Below are 18,467 nucleotides of genomic sequence, written 5' to 3'. Positions count from 1 at the left end.
ACAGATGCGGCCGGACCTGCTATGATTTCCAGCAAAAAAAATGTTTTTTGTCTGTTTTTTTTGTTTTTCATACAGACCCCAGCATCTGCAACATTTGACCCCTTGTGACCCCACCTCATTGCTCTTTGATGTAATGTTTTCCTGACTGACCTGTTTGGACACCATTTACACTTTTGATTGCTGTGATTATCTCTCTGCCGAGGTGTGATAAATGGCAGTTAGAAAGATTACCTGTAAACATCTGACATTATTCTCTGACTATATAAGCTGTGTTTTTATGCATCTCTCCACTTCACCTGACGAAGGAGCAGCGCTCCGAAAGCTTGTGATTTCAAATAAAGCTGTTGGACTATAACCTGGTGTTGTGTGATTTCTTACTTTTACTTCATAACGGCAGCGCTACCTGGACTTCAAAAATGGAGGACGCCGCAGGACCCACCACCAGCTGGCAGAAGAGCAGCGGCCGCTGCTTTCTAGACATTACGCCGCACTAACGGGTGGCACTAAGGTAGGGAATTTCTTCCCCCTAGAGTCTAAACCATGAAGTATAAAGCAGGATATGGAAGTTAGATTTAAATCATGTCCAGAAAGCGAAATAAAAATTGGGAAATACAGATGGGATTAACAGAGAGGGATAAAAGAGACAAACAGAAACAGTAAAAAAAATGTTTTTAAACTCTCCAACACTAATTAACTTCTGATGGAATGAGACTCCACACATGTAAAATTAATTTTTCAGTGCCAGAGATGTTGTTTGGCAATAATTATGATGTAACACGCCGTTAAAAATTTACTTACTCCTGAATGCACCAGCCTAACTTATTCAGCCGTTTTAGTGCAGAACTAATGGGCAAGTGCAGCAGGTTCATGCCGTTGCAGTCATTTCAATGCCGAATCTATTGAGGACTGCAACAGCGCACTTTGTGGAGGAGCAGGGTATCTTTGACAGCAACTTCCAGATTTCCGCGTTTATCTGTGCATGTGCATACTCCAGAAGTTGCTGGCCGATTTACCCCATTATAATGGTGAGCACTGTTAGCCTCACCATTATTCTTATCGCAAAATCTGGCCCATTATAAATTATAAATCATTTTGTAAGCTAATGCAGGACATAAGTTTTACATTTGGTAACATATTACAAGATTGTGACAAACTTAACACTTGAGAAACAGTTAGTAATTTTTACCCAAAGGATGACTTAACATAAAAAAAAGTTCCAAGGTGCTTCACAAGTAGGTGATTAGCAGAAGAACCAAAGGCAACATGAGGAAAAACTTTTTTACGCAGCGAGTTGTTAGCTTCTGGAATTCACTGCCTGAGAGGATGGTGGAGACAGACTCAATCGTGGCTTTCAAAAGGGATTTGGATAGGTACCTGAAGGAAAAAAATTTGCAGAGCTACAGGGAAAGGGTGGGGGAGTGGGACTAGCTGAAGTGCTCTTGCAGAGAGCCGGCACAGGCTCGACGGGCCGAATGGCCTCCTTCTGTGCTGTAACCATTCTATGATTCTATTCTATTCTATAAACATCATGTTCGCCCTTGACAGTAGGTCCCACTTATTAAGGAAAAAGGGTGTTGAACCAGAAGAGATTAGGTGGGATGACAGAAAACTTGGTAAAAGAGATGGGTGTTGAGGAGGTAAAGGCAGCAAAAGAGAGAGGATTTGTAATGACTTTCAAAGAGTAAGAGCAATGCAGCTGCAAGATCTGTCACTAATTGTTGGTTAAATATAAGGGGAAAGCATAGATGACTGGAGTCAGAGGAATGGGGTGTTTGAGAGAGGGGATAAAGAGCTGGAGGAGATTTCAGCGATAAAATGGGGCAAGACATCGAGGAATTTGTAGACAAGGATAAGAATGACCAGGGACAGCTAATAAAGCAGAGACTGTAAATGGATTCAAAAGTCAATTAGGTGCATTTTGAAGAGGGAGGAAGTTATGCAGGGCTGAGCTCTGAAAGAGAAATGTGCTTGTCAGCCCCAATTGTCTTTTCATGTGTACTAAGGTTGGAGGTGCTGTCCTTCGGATGAGACGTAAACGAAGGCCTCGTCTGCCCTCTCAGGTGGACGTAAAAGATCTCTTGGCACTATTCAAAGAAGAGCAGGGAGTTCTCCCCAGTGTATTGGCCAAGATTTATCCCTCAAACAGCATCACTAAAACAGATTATCTGGTCATTATCTCATTGCTGTTTGTGGGAGCTTGCTGTGTGCAAATTGGCTACCGTATTTCCTATATTACAACAATGGCTACACTTCAAAAGTACTTAATTGGCTGTAAAGTGCTTTGAAACATCCTGAGGTTGTGAAAGGCGCTATATAAATGCAAATTATTTCTTTCTTCTACATTTCCAACTACTCCAATCTACTTATCCACAGCTTCATATAAACTTAATGATGCCAGGACTCTCTTAAGCAGTAGCATTCCTTATTAACAGAGTAACAGAGCCATGTAATAAACTATGTGAATAAATAGGTGAAAATGTACTTTTGTTTTGCTGTGACCTTGCTAAGATCTTCAGTGCAGAACAGGCCATGGTCTAATACAACAAATATAGACCAGCTCCTTCTCCTGCAGCATGGGTTTTCCTCAGCAGAGCAGCTTTCTCTATAATAAATTCTTGTATTACGATGCATGTATCACCTTGATAGAAGTTATATATTTAGTAAGATTTAGTAAGCAGGGGTAGGGTTGGGAAGGCAGAGTGATGGGGATGTGATGAGAGGCACAGCAGGATGAAGTTGAGTGTAGCTTTGCACTCACCTTTCCTGGTCTAATGAGATTATTGAAACATTTCTGGCACTGCACCCAGGTCCTCCTGACAACAGCCCTGGTGTTGACCTCCTCTGCTATTTGGAGCCAGGCTCCTTTGGTCTGCTGGGGAGGTCTCTTCCACCCACCGGAAGGGAAGAGGACCTCCCTGCGTGTCTCACCCCCTCCACAAGCATATGGAGGGAGTCACCTGTGAACCTGGGTGCAGCCCTCTGCCTCTGTGCAGTCATGTTTGCTCGTCTTTCCAGCACTCCAATGGTGCAGTGCAGTGCCTGCACAATCCTAGATGAACCTTCAAATGCAATGTGGCCAAGGCTCCTTTAAGTATCCTGGCTGAAAATGCATCATCGATGATGTCATCAGACCCGCACCATTTAGTAGGGCCGGGTAACACGCAGGGCGGTCTTAATAGGTGCCATTGAGGGAAAGTCGATCTCAGGAGCGGGATGGAATGAAGAACGGGGTCACGACCCACCGCAGCGACCGCCCGCACCCAACCCGCCCAGGTACAGAAAATTCCGGCCAAAGTTACAGCCAGCAGAAGTGCACAGATAAACATGGCAGCAGGCTAAGTCTTTCACTGCAACACTGGCAGCACGGTGCCATATGTACACAAAATGGATGAAGAAAAGCTGGAGCTTGGCCCTACCCATTTCCCAAATAAAACAGGAGTCCTTCTATGTTAGGTCAGTGACAGTTATACTGTGGTAAAACAAGTTAACCAATGTATATTGCTACAAAAACAGTCATTAACCTACCTCGCCATATTGGCAGTTTGCTGTGTCAATCTGACTGCACACAAGCCACCTCCTTTTCTTGGTGAACCTCAGAGATGGTGAGATGAGAACGTGGAACCACAGACCGCAAGGGGGTTGAGGCTGTGCTTTTGGTCAGTCAGTGACATGGGTGTGTGTTAAAGAGGAAGATTTGGGGAACCTTATCAGTTTGTTTAATCAACCTCTCCCTCACCTTCTCACTTAGTCAATGACACATGCTATCTCGAGCACATTTTCCAGAATTTTTGAGATAAATTGTTTAGCAAATCACCTCCACTTTATTGCACTTTTTCATCACTGTTTCAAATGTCCTAGATCGAATTTATAAATCACCTCACAGCTCGGTGATTGAAGCAAGTGTTCCCGAGCCTTGCTACTTGCAGTATATGTGAAGTACACCATAGCAACAGTCCACTGTGGCCCCTTTGCTGAAATTTGAAATCGAATCTTTGTGGTCCAGGAAAATCTACCCTTCTGCTTTTTTATATTTGTGTATGGAATCTTGAGAGTTGGTCATGCTGTGGTGACCACTTTTATTTAATAAGCCGTGAGGATCTTATTGAATGGTGGAACAGGCTCGATAGGCCGTATGGCCTACTCCTGTTCCTATTTCTTAAGTTTCTTACATTTCTTATGTTAATGCTGCCTGGAAATAGGCTGCCCGAGTGGACACTTAAAACATGCTGTATTTGTCGCACATGTTAATGTCACTTCAAAGGAGTCACTGAGCTAACTGTTGAGTTAGACTATTTAACAAATATTAGTTGCCAAGAATATTAATGAGTGACACGTGAGCCACACAGGTGCTGCATGTGCTTGCACACAAATAGGCCGAAGTCAGTTCATTTGCATAATTCTGTGGTGCTCTGGACATGTCTCTCATGAGGGACTGGGAGCTTCAGGGCCACTATTCCAGCACCAGCTAGTACAGGAAACTTTGTGATATCCAGCACCGACAGGACCGAGCTGTTGTCGTCCCCTCAAAACTGCCGGACAAACCAGCGCTAATGTTGAAACATACGGAGATTTTGAGCTCCGTATCTGGCAACAAACCCTGCAACAGCTTCTAAACAGTCGGCCGTACCTTGCAAGCGTCTCTGTAGCTTAGCAACAGCTTCAGCGAGACCTTGCAGAGTCTGACTGGTGGAAAAAAAAGCAACGAAAAGAAAAAAAAACTAACAAAACGGCTCCTGATTTTTGCCGGTGGCTCAAGCATTCCAGACAGTTAACCTCCGGATAAACCAAAGTTTCCTGTAAAAGGGTGCTGGCTGCCCTTTGTGCAATGGGTAATTGTCCGCCATGGCAGGAGGGACACTGGACATGGATTGGGGTGGAACACGCTAAGGGCATTATGGGGTGGTGGGTGCAGAAGTGCCAAGAGAGAGGGGTGACTAAATTTTTTTTAATTGTTTAATGATGGCCTCCCATTCACTGCCCATTCCAAAAAGCCTACGTGGCAGGATCATTGTTAAGGCATTCCAGCTGCATTATGGGGTAGCCTCTGAATCTCTGTTATAGTCAAGGGTCTAAAAGCGGAAGCAGCATGCTATAGACAGAGCTAAGCCATCCCACAATCAATGGATCAGATCAAAGCTCTGCAGTCCTGCCACATCCAGTCGTGAATGGTGGAAGACTATTAAACAACTAACGGGAGGCTGAGGCTCCATGAATATCTCCATCCTCAATGATGTTGGAGCCCAGCGCGTGAGTGCAAAAGACAAGGCTCAAGCTTTTGCAACCACCTTCAGCCAGAAGTGCCGAGTGGATGATTTATATCAGACTCCTCCTGAGGTCCCCACCACCACATAAGCCAGTCTGCAGCCAATTCGATTCACTCCACGTGATATCAAGAAACGGCTGATACAGAAAAGGCTATGGGCTCCGACAACATCCCGGCTGTCGTGCTGAAAACTTGTGCACCAGAACTAGTCGCGCCTCCAGCCAAGCTGTTCCAGTACAGCTACAACACTGGCAACAATGTGGAAAACTGCCCAGGTATGTTCTGTCCACAAAAAGCAGGACAAATCCAATCTGGCTAATTACTACCCCATCAGTCTACTTCAATCATCCGCAAAGTGATGGAAGGTGTTGTCAACAGTGTTATCAAGCAGCACTTACTCACCAATAACCTGCTCACTGCGGCCCAGTTTGGGTTCCGACAGGACCACTCGGCTCCCGACCTCATTACAGCCTTGGTCCAAACATGGACAAAGGAGCTGAATTCCAGAGGTGAGGTGAGAATGACTGCCCTTGACATCAAAGCAGCATTTGACTGAGTGTGGCATTAAGGAGCCCTAGTAAAACTGAAGTCAATGGGAATCGGGGGGAAAACTCTCCACTGGCTGGAGTCATACCTAACACAAAGGAAGATGGTTGTGGCGATTGAAGGTCAATCATCACAGCCCCAGGACATCGCTGCAGGAGTTCCTCAGGGCAGTGTTCTAGGCCCAACCATCTTCAGCTGCTTCATCAATGACCTTCCTTCCTCATAAGGTCAGAAGTGGGAATGTTCACTGATGACTGCACAGTGTTCAGCGCCATTCACAACTCCTCAGATAATGAAGCAGTCCATGCCCGCATGCAACAAGACCTGGATGACATTCAGGCTTAGGCTGATAAGTGGCAGGTAACGTTCGCGCCACAGAAGTGCCAGGCAATGACTATTTCCAACAAGCGAGAGTCTAACCACCTCCCCTTGACATTCAACAGCATTACCATCACCGAATCCCCCACCAGCAATATCCTGGGGGTCAGCATTGACCAGAAACTTAACTGAACCAGCCACATAAATACTGTGGCAACAAGAGCAGGTCAGAGGCTAGATATTCTGCGGCGAGTGTCTCACCTCCTGACTCCCCAAAGCCTTTCCACCATTTACAAGGCACAAGTCAGGAGCGTGATGGAATACTCTCCACTTGCCTGAATGAGTGCAGCTCCAACAACACTCAAGAAGCTCGAGACCATCCAAGGCAAAGCAGTCCGCTTTATTGGCACCCCATCCACCACCTTAAACATTCACTCCCTCCACCACCAGCGTACCATGGCTGCAGTGTGTACCATTTACAAGATGCACTGCGGCAACTAGTTTTAGCACTACCCTTACATGGGTTTTGGATCTGGAGCACAGAAGGAGGCTATTCGGCCCATCATGCTTGTGATAAAAATAATAACTTCCGGGAAGTTATGTCATCACTTCCTGTGAACTGTGAACTATGAACTATGAACTGTGTACATACCTCACTTCCTGTCATGTGTCACTTCCTGTTGGACTGGTATAAATACTGGTCTGTTCAGTATTGTAAGAGGCTTCTACCAGAGGCATGGTAAAGACCTCTCTTGTATATAGTGTGTTTATAAGTTACTTAAAGCTTACTTTAAAGTTACTTGATGGTAAGCCTCCTTTTTCTTACATCAATTTAAGTAACTTAGTATTTACACTCACGAATACTAGACCTTCGGACAAACTCGGAATTAAGGATCCAGGGAACCACCCATCATGGAGAAAATCCTTAGACCTATTCGTCTGGACTTGGACCCGAATGCACCAGCAGCTGGCAGGGTATGGAAGCATTGGTACCGTACTTTTGAAAATTTTCTGGATGAATGTGAAGCGGATGCTCCTGCTAGATTGAAGATATTTATCAATTATGTGACCCCAAAAGTGTTCGAATATGTTGATGAATGGGATAATTACGATGAGGTGATTCGGGCACTTAAGAAACTGTATGCCAAGACCCCAAATGAGGTCTATGCTAGACATCTACTGGCCACAGCCCGACAAGGGCCAGGGGAATCAATTGACGAATTCCTGCAAGAACTTCGCAGGCTCAGCGTAGATTGTAACTTTCAGGCAGCCTCAGCTGAGCTGTACCGCCAAGAAATGATTCGTGATGCTTTCATCTGCGGGATTGCCTCTCCATTTATATGCCAGCGTCTACTAGAAAGTAAAACACTTGAGCTACAAAAAGCTTTTGACCTAGCTTGTTCACTGGATTTGGCAAAGAGAAATGCAGACCTCTATCAGCTGCCCAGATCTCGATCTGCTGCTGTAGCTGCAACCAGACAATTCAAGCGGTCTCAGGTGAACCCTATCATGGGGGAATCTAATTCTGATAATTCTGATGAAGAAGAGGAGGACGACCCCACTTTAGCAGCCTCTTGGCAATCTAGGAAGGAATGCTTCTTTTGTGGAGATGCTTTTCACCCTAGGAAAACCTGCCCTGCTCGCAATGCAATCTGCAGTTATTGCGGGAAAAAAGGACACTTTGCTAAAGTTTGCCTATCAAGGGCCTCTACGAGGGCCAATCCAGCTAAGGCCTACCGAACTGCCCCAATTAGGGCCTATCAAGATGCTCCAGCTAGGACCTATCAAACTTCCTCTCGAGCTCTCTCCCGAAGAAGCACACCGAGAGTTTTAGCCACTCTCTGTGCAACAACACCAATTACAGCTGCTTGCCCACAGAACCTGTCTCATGCTGCCACAAAAATTTCAATTAAAGGGCATACCTTAGATGCCTTAATTGACTCAGGAAGTACTGATAGTTTCATTAAGGAACAGATTGTTGCGAAATTGAAACTACATGTCTTCCCATCGGACCAGGCAATTGCGATGGCCCAGTCATCACTTAATACCAGAATCTCCGGCTTTTGTGTTGTTGATATGACACTTCATGGTCGTATGTATCCCTCCACCCGACTTTCGGTGCTCAAGGACTTATGTAGTGATCTCCTCTTAGGACTGGACTTCCAAAAACAGCATAAGAAACTCACCATTGAGTTTGGTGGATCCAAACCCAGACTTACTATTTCTAATATACCGTCTAAATTACCATTTTGTGCATTATCAGCAGCTTCACTTGATGAACCCTCATTATTTGTCAGTATTCCGCCTCAATGCCAACCGATAATAACGAAATCGCGGCGCTTTAATCAAGAAGACCAATCTTTTATTGCGGCTGAAATCTCTCGACTTCTAGCAGAGGATATCATTGAACCATGTTCGTCGCCCTGGCGGGCTCAAGTCGTCATTGTCAAGAACCCTCTAAAACCTCACAAACAGCGACTATGCATCGATTATTCGCAAACCATCAATCAATATACCGACTTGGACGCCTACCCATTGCCACGCATTGATGATATGGTTAATAAACTGGCCGAATACAAAGTGTTCTCAACTTACGATTTAAAAAGTGCCTATCATCAGTTACCCTTGAAGGTCTCAGATAAGCAGTACACAGCCTTTGAGGCTAATGGACGGCTGTACCAATTTCGTCGCCTCCCATTCGGGGTTACTAATGGAGTGGCTGTCTTTCAACGGGCAATGGATGGCCTGGTTAAGCAGGAAAACCTAAGGGACACTTTTCCCTATCTTGATAACATTACCATTGCAGGTCACGATCAACAGGAACACGACTCCAACCTCCAAAAATTTCGGGATGCCCTCCATCGCCGTAATTTGACCCTGAATGAATCCAAATCTGTTGAGTCGCAACCGACCATCAACATCCTTGGCTACTGTGTAGGCAATGGTATCATTAAGCCAGACCCAGAAAGACTTCGCCCGCTCCAAGAGCTCCCGTCACCTAAGAATCCGGCTTCTTTACGTCGGGCTCTCGGTCTGTTTGCATACTACGCTAAATGGATTCCTAATTTTTCGGACAAAATCCAACCCTTGCTGCATGCTAGATCATTTCCACTGGGAACAGCAGCTGTTGCAGCCTTTAACCTTCTCAAAAAACAGTTGGAGAAAGCGGCTCTTCACTCCATTGATGAGAATCTCCCTTTCGTGGTTGAATGTGATGCCTCGGAGGTGGCGATCTCGGCTACTCTGAATCAGGAAGGTCGTCCTGTAGCATTTATGTCCAGGACCTTACAAGGTGCCGAGCTACATTATCCTCCGGTTGAGAAAGAAGCCACAGCCATCATAGAGGCAGTATGGAAGTGGAACCATTTTCTAGCTCGCCAGCACTTTACATTGATCACGGACCAACGATCAGTTGCCTTCATGCTCGATAATCGAAAACGAACCAAAATTAAGAATAATAAAATACAACTTTGGAGGATGGAACTGGCCTCTTTTGGTTATACCATTCTCTATCGGCCTGGCAAGGAGAATGTGGCCCCGGACACCCTCACACGGGCATTCTGCTCCACTATGTCATCCTCCACCCTCATGGATGTCCACAATGGTTTGTGCCATCCTGGCGTTACGCGCATGCTACATTTCGTACGATCACGGAATCTCCCTTTTTCCACTGGAGATGTAAAGAAAATATGCTCAGAATGCCGGCTTTGTGCGGAATTAAAACCTCAGTTCTTCCGCCCCTCAGATGGTATACTCATACATGCAACCCAACCGATGCAACGACTTAGCATCGATTTTAAGGGCCCAGTGCCCTCTTCAACTCGGAACACATATTTGCTCGCCATGATCGACGAATATTCACGTTTTCCGTTTGCCTTCCCCTGCTCCAATATGCTGGCGTCCACAGTAATCTGCTGCCTTGAGCAGGTATTTTCTCTCTGTGGCATGCCGGCTTATATTCACTCAGATCGGGGTCCATCCTTTATGTCGAGGGAACTCAAGGACTACCTCTCAGAACGGGGAATTGCTACAAGCAAAACAACACCATACCATCCCATCGGAAATGGGCAGGTAGAGAGGTATAACGGTATCATCTGGAATTCCGTACGTCTCGCTTTAAGATCTTGGGGCCTACCAGACCAGCAATGGGAAACAGTGCTTCCGGATGCATTGCACTCTATACGGTCCCTGCTTTCTACAGCCACAAATACTACACCTCATGAGCGGTTCTTTGGATTCCAGCGTCGCTCATCTCATGGGACATCACTCCCGTCATGGCTAACTACTCCTGGACCTGTATTACTCCGAAGATACGTTCGGACGTCTAAAAATGACCCTCTTGTAGACGAGGTCGAACTAACCGATGCCAACCCCACCTATGCAAACATACGATATTCCGACGGCTGAGAATCTACCGTATCATTACGGGATCTGGCTCCCTGCCCACCAGGACCTAGTGGGACATCGGGTGATGGCATTTCACCAGGAAACTCTTGGGACCTATCGGGTACCCCTCTCCAGGATCCTGATCGGACACCAACTAGCTTGGTGCCGGTAGAACCCCGTGCTCAAGGTTGCGACCCTCCCAGTACCACGCATGAAAGTACTGGTCTGCCACAGACCAGCTCTGCACCTCCCTCTGAACAGAGGCAGTCTGACTTTGAACCTATTGGGGCTCGTACTCGAAGCCATGATCTCCCTGACCCTTCACAGGGCAATCCAGGCCACACGGACTCTGGCCAATGGCCAACCGCATGTAAGCGGACCAGCGACCCTCTACGACGGGAATCCAAACGGGTGCGACTCTTCCTTGTTCGGCGGCTGCAGACCAAAAGGTAGACCACAGCCTCCTAAACCTGCAGGAGGGAAGAATGTGATAAAAATAATAACTTCCGGGAAGTTATGTCATCATTTCCTGTGAACTGTGAACTATGAACTATGAACTGTGTACATACCTCACTTCCTGTCATGTGTCACTTCCTGTTGGACTGGTATAAATACTGGTCTGTTCAGTATTGTAAGAGGCTTCTACCAGAGGCATGGTAAAGACCTCTCTTGTATATAGTGTGTTTATAAGTTACTTAAAGCTTACTTTAAAGTTACTTGATGGTAAGCCTCCTTTTTCTTACATCAATGCTCATGTAAGATTTGACCATGGAGTCCTGTTGCTTCCAACTTCTTCATGAGGGATGCATGGGACACTAGATCAAGGATCTAATGAATACTGATGAAAGCTGCATGGCACTCTGCTATAAAGCTACACCCTGCCTCACATATTCTTAACAGGATCAAAATCAAGCCAATTCCTTTCTGATTACTCCATGGGCCTCTGAAGCAACCAATGTACTTAGGGTTCTGATCGGACATGGTTCTTCGGGACAACAGTGAAAAGGGTGATGGATTACTTGTGCTTGTCAGACACCCAGCTGACTAATAAAAAAAAACTTGAATCCCATGAATTTCACTTATGCTAGTTCTTCCTGGACAGAACTCTAATGCCATTTATGTGAAATGTGTAATCCACAAAACCATTTAATCGCACTTGTACGACCTATTTGCTAACAGTCTCGTCGTGAGATTCCCACAGCTGCACCGCAGAGCATTGCATATTGCACATAGGCCCACACGTACGGCCAAACCTTAGACTCAGCCAAAAATAAACACCCACCATTTGCCTGCTCACTGCAGCATAAACCAAATACTACTAAAATGTCAGAAAGAAATATTAAAATCCACCAAATTATTAAATAAACAGAATTCTGTCACACGAGCACACTTAATTTCAAGGGGATTATTTGCAATGGAATATTTCTAACCCAAGTTTTTTTTTACTGCAGAATTGAGTGACATACACATTTTACACATTTAAAGGGATCAAGGGATATGGGGAGAAAGCAGGGACAGGGTACTGAATTTGGATGATCAGCCATGATCGCACTGAATGGCGGAGCAGGCTCGAGGGGCCGAATGGCCTACTCCTGCTCCTATCGTCTATGTTTCTATGTTTCTATGAAAGCAGGACTTTTAACTGCCCTCCCTCAAATCAATTGTTAACAACAGACTGTAGCACTCTCCATATTCCCAGCTCCACATTACCACCCATCACCAGCTCTATAAAACCGCTTACTATTAACCACTCCACAGAGCTCAACTCTCCTCATAATATTAAGCATGGCAGAAGTGACACAAGTTTCAGAAATCAGACCAAACTGGTGCAGTGGATATTGCCACAGCTTTAACTTTCAAATTGGCAAACTCACCAGTGACTTTCCGAATAAAGTAACGCTTCAGAAGACCTGAGGTAAATCTTTATTTTTTTCTCTTGAAAGAGAAATCTTCCCAGTACAAGAGACACAGGTAAGCGATGGTTCATATCAATTCCAGTCTGAACTGACACTCTGCAAACACACAATTGGGCTGGATTTTCCAAGCCCTGTGGAGGCGGGTTTGGAGGCGGGAGTGGGGGGAAAATTGCAGAATCGGGGAGCACGAACCCTTCCCGCCCCCAACCCGCCTCCATGCCCGTTTCCCAGGAGGCGGGTACCTGACCAGTGCTGGGAGCCACCTCCCTGAGGCGGGAAGGGGATTAGTGCCAATTAACTGCCTGTTAACAGGTAGTTAACAGGCAGTTTTTGCCCTAAACCCTATTTTTAGCCCTGAAGTGTGGGCTTCCCAACGGCTCCAAACCACGCCAAGTTAGCGAGGCAGACTGTCGGGCTGAAGGACTTGGAGGGTTCGAGATGTCCGGTGTTCAGGTGAGTGATGGGTGCATGTGTGCAGAGGTAAGTGTGTTTGGTGTGTGTAAAGTGTTTAAATAAGTTTTACTTACCTTTACTTACTAATGCAGGCTTCCCTCCTTCAGGTCTCGGGAGTCCCTCATCTCACCGGCACAGAAAGCAGAATGGCCGCCAGCTGTCAAAAGCTGCAGCATTCAGCTTTCTGTTCTGGAGAGCTCTCTAACTGAGTCTCTGGAGAAGGACTCAAGTTAGAAGTCAGATTGTCAGTGTTTGACAGCTTCACAGAGCTGTCAAATGCTGATATTGCATCTGTCAAAAGCTCTTGACAGATGAAATGTCAATCCCTGACGTCAACTGCAACTGGGTGTCCCTTAATTGGCCTGCTGAGCCCGCTGGGCGGGCTCAACAAGGCCAATCAAGGGAAAAATCGCGTGGGTTGGCCACAAATCGATGGAGGCGGGACTACAACCCAAAAAGTGGAAGTCCCACCTCCATAACGTCCCCATTGACAAAATCCAGCCCATTCCTGAAAGACACTCAAAAGCAGTAAATAAATTCCACAAAGTGTCACTCATACAGAACGTTAATACAACCACAGGAAATGAAAGGCAGCTTGTCAACGTCTCTCACTCTGCAACTCCACCATCACACTGACATCTAGATTCAAATAAATTCAAAATTATGATTTAAGGAATGATTATATGAAATGCTAACTGAAAACACTCAAAGCTAACTAAAGCTGACATGGTACCTGCATATTAGCCTTCATTCACCCCAGGAAATATTCAGCAAGCTTCACTTCAAGCTGCATTCTTGAGACTGTCACCTGCTCATGTCCAGCCTCTCAGTGCCATCCTAACTCCTGCCCCTTTTCTCTTTCCTCTAGTACCTTCTCAACACGTAGACACTGCAGAAGAACATACCTCACTGGAGAACACTGCTCCTGAGGATGCATCGCCATGCACTACATCCCTCCCAAGTACCAGCACACACCTTGGCACTTCCTGTGGGTTAGATAGTCAGCCAGAGGGGGCGGCACATGGTGAAATATCCAGCACGAATGAGCAGCAGCAGGTGCTGGTGGCAGGGACAGCCCAGAAGATGGCTCGTCAGTGTGGGGGGGGGGGGCGGGGACAAGGTTCTCTCCCAACTCTGCTAAGCCAGACAGAGATGATGACTTCAGGGAGCCAGCTATGAAAGGAAACTGCAGTTATACCAGGTATTGGAAGGCATGCCAAGGAGTTTCAGTACTATGGCTGGAAGTATGGAGGACTCTGCTTACAGCCTATGTTTTTTTAAATTCATTCATGGGGTGTGGGCGTCGCTGGCAAGGCCAGCATTTATTGCCCATCCCTCGTTGCCCTTGAGAAGGTGGTGTTAACTCGAATGGCATCAGCACTCTGGAGTCTACCCTGGAGAGTGTGGTCACCTCCAGGGAGGCTGCAGTTGGGCCCTCACAAATGGAGTCAGTGTCACCAGCCTTTGAAGCTTTGGTGGAAGCTCAAACAGCTGCCATGCAGGCTTTGGGCTCAAACCTGTGCTCTGCTTTGGAAAGGCAGATGTACACTTTGGAGAGACTGATGGAGAAAATGGGTAGGAGCTTTCAAGGCATCACCCATCTTCTGCAGTCTGCTCCTCCTCAGTGGAAGTGCTGAGCCCCAGCCCCACGGGAATGGCAGAGACATTTTGGAGTAGTATGTATTGCCCTCTCTCAGGATGTCAGCATGTCTGCTCCTTCGCCACCCCCTCAACCAACACCCTGTCAGGGCGGCTGTCACGGGGCCGTGTAGACACGGGGCCGTGCTGTCCGGGTGAGGCTGGTTCTGGACCCAAGTGCAGACAGACGAGGCGAGAAGCAGATATGCAGTCTTAAATAACAGTACTTTACTAGAATCACACAGGTAAACAGTTACGAAACATAGGAGCTCAAGACAAGCTACCACATAGGCAAACGGCTAGTCAAGATAGGAACTCAAGACAAGCTACCGTGAGGCAACCAGCTTGTCAAGACTGAGCTCAAGACAAGCTACCCCAGGGCAACCGGCTTGTCAAGATAGGAACTCAAGACAAGCTACCATGAGGCAACCGGCTTGTCCAAACTGAGCTCAAGACAAGCTACCACAGGGCAACCGGCTTGTCAAGACTGACTCCCTTGTCAGGACTGAGCCACTTGTCAGGACTGAGCCCAGAGGGAAGAAACCCCAGAACTTAAATACAAGCAAAAACAGGTGAAACCAATAAACCAGATAAAAGGCAGTTAAATAATAAACACAGGGGAAATTAGTAACAATTAACAAAGGGAAACCAACCAGTGAAGGTGCCATCTAGGGGTTACTGAAGGAACTGACCGGCACCCTCACACACCCGTCATGGTGCCAGCAAGTAATGTGGGCCAGACTGATCTGACAGCTGCCGAGGTGCAGCAGTCTGAAGCCAGGCCCTCAGAGGCTCGAGCACCCAGAAGTCACTGGCCACGATCATCTCAAGGGTCTCCATATGAGCAACAGCAGCCTTCCACCACCTTAGCTAAGGCTAGTAGGGGAGAGCCCTTTAGGAGTACCAGAGTTAGTAAATCTTCTTATAAGAAAGGCACTATGGGTTGACACTTGGGTGAGAAATGAATGGAAAGCAATTATTGTGCTGGGAATTAAATTCATCACCTTTATCACATTTGGCACTTGTAGTCCAATTTGTGGTTTTATAGCAGCTTCTGAGTCTGCATTGTCAGTATGTCATTGATATGGAAGCTATCTGAATGGTTTCAATGCAAGATTAAGGGAATGGTGAAGGATATAACAAGGACTGTTAATGCAGAGGGGCTTTGTGTAAGTTTTCAGAGCTGGGAAATAAGCAGGTCACTGGAATCAGTGCAATGATCTCATCCCTGACATCTCTTGCTTAAAGGGGTTATGGGGACCCTCCTTCTGCTGTTTCCTTGCCTTCCCCCTGGTCTTCCTTATCCGATGAGGACTGCTGCTATTGCTCTGCCTGCTCCAAATGCAGGCCTCTGGGCCCCCGTGGAATTGCGATCCTGGGCCTCCTCCAACTGCCGGCGCACAGTGCTTACGTATCCCAGGGGCGCAGTTAGTTCGATGCGTCCCCTGGGATCACGTGAGCCATGGAGAGCCAATGGTAGCAGGGAATGCTTCATTCATCAGTTTGACAGGAAGGGCTGTCAAACTTATAAATACTATAAGCCCCAAAACATCACTAAATCTTCAAATAATTTTTTTTTTAAATCACATTTTTTAAATAAACTATAAATTACATGAAATAACAATTTTAAACGATAATTTACATTTTTGAAAAAAATTATTTTATTTTCTAATGGGGCTAAAAATAAACTCACCTTTCTTTAAAGTGTTTAAAAATAATAAACCTGTGGAAAAATGTTTTAATTTTAATTAATTCACCACTTACCTTGTAAAAAGCAGGCCTTGCGATTGCTTTTTAAATGTCTAACTTCTGGAGACTTACCCTCCCGGGAAAACCTGCAAAAAAAAGTAAGTTTGATGCGCACGTGCTGCCTCTCCTGCGCATGCGTTCGACCTCTGAACCCCTTCTTTCAGGGGAACGGAAGTGCCAGTTTCCCGCGCATGCGCAGTGCATGCACGAAACCGGCACTTCCATTGGGCTTACGGGTGAGTACCCCGTGCGTACTCACCCGTGGAGACCCGAATTTCTGGGCCTATGTGCTCAAGTCTCTGGAGTGGGGCTTGAACCCACGACCTTCTGACTCAGAGGTGAAATTGCTGCCAAAGTTGAACTTATTGCAAGATAAAACATACTGTACTTACATTTCGCCAAGTGTGTCCCATCAGATATAGAGTTTTAAGAGTCCTTCATGTATTTTTTTATTGCTGCTATATGACAAACCCCAGTTATTTGGCAAAGTATTGTGTAGGGTGCCAGTGCTCACTAGATCTGATTTTATGGTAAAGGTACAAGGAAGTAATAATTAAACTGAGTATTTTAAAAATAGCTTTTATGAGCACCATAAAAATGATATCCATGAACTGTGCAAATGATTATGGGTTGTCGCTTAGCTTAGCTGTCCTTTTTTAAGTCCTTTGTGTTCTTGAGTTTTAACAATGTCTCAAATAAATACATATTTTTACTGACTCTCTCCAAATTTACTTAGGTTTTTTGGGGTTCATTCCCCCCCTCCCCTAGATTTTCTCCCACATTCTGACTTTAAAAACAGAGGGGAGAAAAAGAACAAGTTTCAAATTGGCAACAAAAAAACAGCTTTAATGATCTAGCTGTATACTGTAGATATGCACAATTACTCATATAAACAGCTACAGAGGGTTATGAATTGAAAAGAGCTTATACTATAATTATAATCAGCATACAATCCATCTACATATGTGCAGAAAGCTTACCACAACATTAACAGCTTATAGTGTCAACCTTTGCCTTCATTCTGTGCCCACGGGAGCATTTAGCACAATGAGGGTAATTAATTAATGTAAATCAAGGAGATATCATTAAATCGATAATTTGCTATTAGTTTTCTGCACTTACTTTTAGAATGGTTTCCAGAGTAATTCAAGAAAGCCATTATCACCACTCCAAGTCCTATAAATTCAGCCACGTAGTCCCCGCTTTTCGGGCACTAACCGACCTACTAAGCCCATAATATGGTGAACAGAAAACGCACACGTATCTACGACCAAAAGTGCGTGGCCTGCCATATTGGCAAAGGAAAAAAAAATATCATAGTGCCCAAGCGTAAAGCAGGCCCTTGGCGTATGCAAATGAGGGGCCGATCAGCTGTTTGAGGCCCCCATGGTTCGTCCTGTGACAGCCGACACTTAGTAAAGCCAGACCATGGGTCCGCCTACTACCAAAAAGGTATGTTTTGGAAATTTACTTATCTGAATTTTTTTTAATTAGTTCCTGGGATGTGGGCGTTGCTGGCAAGGCCAGCATTTATTGCCCATCCCTAATTGCCCTTGAGAAGGTGGTGGTGAGCCGCCTTCTTGCACTGCTGCAGTGCGTGTGGTGAGGGTACTTCCACAGTGCTGTTAGGGAGGGAGTTCCAGGATTTTGACCCAGCGATGATGAAAGAATGGTGATATATTTCCAAGTCAGGATGGTGTGTAACTTGGATGGGAACTTGCAAGTGATAGTGTTCCCATGCGTCTGCTGCCCTTGTCCTTCCAGGTGGTAGAGGTTGTGGGTTTGGGAGATGCTGTCGAAGAAGCAAGCCTTGGTGAGTTGCTGCAATGCGAAGGAGCAGACATGCTGGCTTGATGTTATTGAGGTCCAAGTCCCAACACCCAAGCAAACTTCCATTAGTTCCCAATTGTGCATTTTCTTCTACTTGGGTATAAATTGCTTTTTATGGCATGTGGGAAGGAAATGCATTTGAACCACACTTAAGCCTGAATTTTCTGATCAGTGTTACTTTAACAATGATGGTAACACATATAACTAAATGGGTTATCAGCTGCATCAAAATAACACCAATCAGAAAATCCAGACTTTAAAGTCCCAGACCAGATGTCAGAGCACTCCTTCGCCAGTGGGTGGAACCATAACATCAAGGTGAAATGCCAGCTTCTCGCTAATGACTAATGTAAATAAATGGTCTCACT

Source organism: Somniosus microcephalus, chromosome 9 (genome assembly GCF_052327205.1).
Source record: "Somniosus microcephalus isolate GS21.2 chromosome 9, FLI_Smic_1.0, whole genome shotgun sequence".
Classification (NCBI taxonomy): domain Eukaryota; kingdom Metazoa; phylum Chordata; class Chondrichthyes; order Squaliformes; family Somniosidae; genus Somniosus; species Somniosus microcephalus.
This window is presented reverse-complemented; position numbering follows the sequence as displayed.